At 38.2% G+C, this 3,989-nt stretch overlaps 1 pseudogene; it reads right to left on the reverse strand.

Moving 5' to 3' along the window:
- Positions 1-1,768: 1,768 nt before the first annotated feature.
- On the reverse strand, positions 1,769-2,349 carry LOC126061126 (olfactory receptor 145-like; annotated as a pseudogene).
- Positions 2,350-3,989: the final 1,640 nt, after the last annotated feature.

Raw genomic sequence — 3,989 nt, forward strand, 5'->3', positions numbered from 1 at the left:
GTCAATATGTAAAAGATCACAATAATCAAAAAGAGGGACTAAATACAGGTGGCATAGAACTGCCACATGGAGAGGGATACAAGGCGATATAGGACAATACAAGTTAGGTTTTTACTTAGAAAAATAGGGGTAAATATTAAGGTAACCACAAAGAGGTATAACAACTCCATAACTCAAAATAAAAACCAAGAAAAACGTAACGACTCCGCAAACATAAAGTCAAACACTATGAAAATGAGGAACACACAATTTGCAAAGAAAAACGCCTCAAAGAACCTAAGCCTTTTTCCTACACAGAAAAATTCTGTGATCTCCATAATATTTCCATATGTTTCCAGAAGGGAAAGGGTACGGACTTTCATTTTCTCATCATTTTGTTTTCTCAATTTCTGCTTCCTGACATAAGTTGCAATCAGCACTCACTATTTTATCTCCTAAAGTTGAGGTGCTCTCACTGCCTAATTCCCCACAGAATTGTCTACTCCTTTTCCTCCTTCATTCCCCAAAACACTACCAACAGTCAATGATCATTTTGCATTATAAGTTTATCAAAACTTTCGTACAGGGTAGGTTAATTGCAGTACTCAACGGAACAGGGTAAAAAAAACGTGAAATCTTTGTCTGAAACCTCATTGACTATTCCCTACATCGGGGCCTTTTACCTGTTGGCCATGTGTCTCTTTTGTCCTGGTCTAATGACATGTTTCTGGACCCCTTTCTTTCCCATGTCCTCTATCTCTGAAACAAAAAACACGTGCAAGTATCTCACATTCATTTTATTTTATTTTTCAGAAAAAAAGTCAGTACCTTTTTGGGTCATTCATCTCCCAACTCTATTTGCCCAATCACCATCTTCTTCCCACCAAAAAGAACGATCAAATCGTTTTTCTAAAGAAACAAAAAGACGCTACCTGCCCTGGGAGAAGGTTATGTATCCTCCTGGAATAAAACGCAGTCAACTTTCACCAAAATAGAAATGTTTTCTCATATTTCATGTTCACTGAAATAAAGAATAAATGAAAAGAAGTATAGAACAAAATAGACGTGAAATCTGTAGGCTAAGACTTTGCTCTTGGCTTTTTCATTAAGAAGCTTTGTGACTGTAAGAAAATCATTAACCCCTCCAAGCTTAAGTTTCCCATCCATGAAAAATTATAGGGTCAATTATGTGTTAGTATTGCTTTAGGAAGGTATATAAGTAAACTCTTTGAGAAAAGAACTTAGTGCATAGTGTTTACACCTACAAAGTGAGTTGTACCTGATAGTGTTCATGGAACATTTTAACTCTGTGAAGTGGTAGCCTATGAAGGATACATGTTGCTGCCCAGTGGAGGATGGAAAGAAAACAATAGATCGATTATCTGACTCATGTATCCAATGAACCATTACAAGTTCCTAATAAGAGACCTTCACTACAGTGGTATAATGTCACACTAAAATTGCTTCACTGCATCATTCACAGATTCATTAATATTTTTCCAAGAGAAATAAAAAGTTCAAATTTACAGTGGAAAATACAGTGATAATAAATTCCTTCCTTAATGTTATTCTTATACAAGAGAAAAAGTGAGAATAAGAAGAAATTATGCAAATATTGAGTAAGTGAAAATCGATCCCCACAAGAAGTGGAAATAAGATTGAAAAAAAGACAACACTCACTAGGGTAAGAAGGAAGTAGGATAAGAATAATGCCACCAAAAATACTGAAAGTAAACATGTAGAGCCTCCCTGTCCTCTGACTATTTGCACAGAGAGATACCGTTTTTGATCAAAACCTTTCCCTACTCAGGGATTTCCTCAGGGGAAGTTTAATATCTCTATTTCTCAAGCTATAGATTAAGGGGTTCATCATGGGAACCACACTGGTGTAAAACACAGAAGAGATTTTTCCCTCACTCACAAACCCTACAGAAGATGGTTTGAGATACATGAATGCACCTGATCCAAAGAAAAGTAAAAGAGTAATTATGTGGGAACTGCAGGTACTGAAGGCTTTAGACCTGCCCTCAGTGGAATTGATGTGGAGGATGCTGGAGAGAATGAAACCGTAAGAGATAAAGATGATAAGACTGGGCAAGATAATGTTGATGCCCGCCACAATAAAATTCACAAGCTCATTGACATGGGTGCTGGCGCAAGAGAGCTGGATCAGAGGGAGAAGGTTGCAAAAATAATGGTTGATGCTGTTGGCATCACAGAAGGTCAGTCTCAGCATGAATCCAGTGTGAGCCACAGCACCAGAAAAGGCCATCAAATATGAACCAAAAATAAGGTTGAAACACACTTTGGGGATATGGCAATGTTACACAAAAGTGGATTACAGATGGCCACATAACGATCATAGGCCATCGATGTCAACACATAGCATTCCGAAATGACCAAAAAAAAGGAAAGAGTAGAGCTAGGTCATGCACCCCTTGTAGGAGATAATATTTTTCTTTGATATGAAGTTCATTAGCATTTTTGGTGTAAACAGAGAAGAATAACAGAGGTCTATGAAGGACAAGTTAAAGAGGAAAAAGTACATGGGGGTGTGAAGGTTAGAAATCAGCCCAATTAATCAAGCCCAAGTTTTACAATACAGTGACATTACTAGAAACAGGGAGAACAAAGGGAATTGGAGATCCAGTTGCTCTGTTAATCCCATGAGAGTGTATTCAGTCCAAAAGAACCATTTCCAGTAGCCATTTTTCTGTAGGATTGCCTCTGGGGACTAGAGAAAGGAGTTGCATTAGATGGCGATCAGAATTTTCCACAATATCTCCTCCACCATGAGTGGGGTTTATGCTGATAATGTTTGGGACTAACCCAACCTGGGCCCATATAATCAGCCTTTACCACCACCAAGATACACAATGACACTGACCCCCCATTTTTAGAGTCTTTATAAGCTAAAAATGGCAAAGATTATCTCCAAATTTGTCTACACACAGAATGTCAGTGTTGCCTTATGTAAAACAACAGCAGGAAAAACCAAGGAATAAAGGAGAAGAAGAAGGCCAGGACAGAATTGCCTCTCCTCATTATTTCTTCACTCACCCGAGCCCTCCCCTTACCAGTAAAATTGGAGGCGGAGGCCCTAGGATCCTGGTGCTGGCTTCTGATGCAGATTAGGCCTTCCAAGATGGGAGCCATGAACATTGTTTCTATTTTGTAACTAAGGAACTAGAATCTAGGAGAGGTTCTGTAAGTGCCCCATGCCACAGATTCTTCCATCTACAATTAGACTGCACATAATGGGTAAGAAAGTATAAATCATAGATCTCAGGACTTTCTATCAAAAGAAGGAGGACGTTTAATATGGAAGGAATTCAGGAACTCACCTTAGAACAAAAAACGTGTGTAATTCTTTATCAATTTTTTTTTTTTTTTTTTTTTTTTACTCCTGTGTTCATGGAAATAAAATTTCAAGCTCTGAGGCTTTTCTTCCTCTGATTCTAACAGTATGTTGCCCAGGATTATTTTCTGAAATGTTCTGGAAATATTTTTGAGCAACAGATGATAGTTTCTCATTTTAATATTGAGCATTCTCAAGCAACAGGGAAAAAATCATTATTATTGTCACCATTTCCACTCGATGAAACACAGATGATTTAATGTGAGTTAAGTGATGTAGTGCACTTGATTATAAACAGGTTAGAACTGGCTCAGGCTTTTCCCCAGGAAAGAGATTCTGCAAGTAAAAGGGAAGTGAGCGGATTGTATTTACACCCTGGACCATGATCTGTCTTTAATTCCTGAGGGATCAGTGTTTACTCAAGTTTTCAAGTCACACAAGGGATTCAACGTCCCTCAGCGCAGAGCCGAAAAGAAACTCCCATATCCCTATAATGCTAAATGTACAGGTTTGCACTACCTGCCTTCATTTGTTGTCTCTCTTGGAACGCCCTCAAATCAGTTTTTAGTTTGTTGCCAACCTTGTAAAGTACTTTAAACACTTACTGGAAATTTCTACATGAAAGTCCTGCTGGGTCCTTAAACAATTCAGT

The sequence above is a fragment of the Elephas maximus genome, chromosome 17 (genome assembly GCF_024166365.1).
Source record: "Elephas maximus indicus isolate mEleMax1 chromosome 17, mEleMax1 primary haplotype, whole genome shotgun sequence".
Classification (NCBI taxonomy): Eukaryota; Metazoa; Chordata; class Mammalia; order Proboscidea; family Elephantidae; genus Elephas; species Elephas maximus.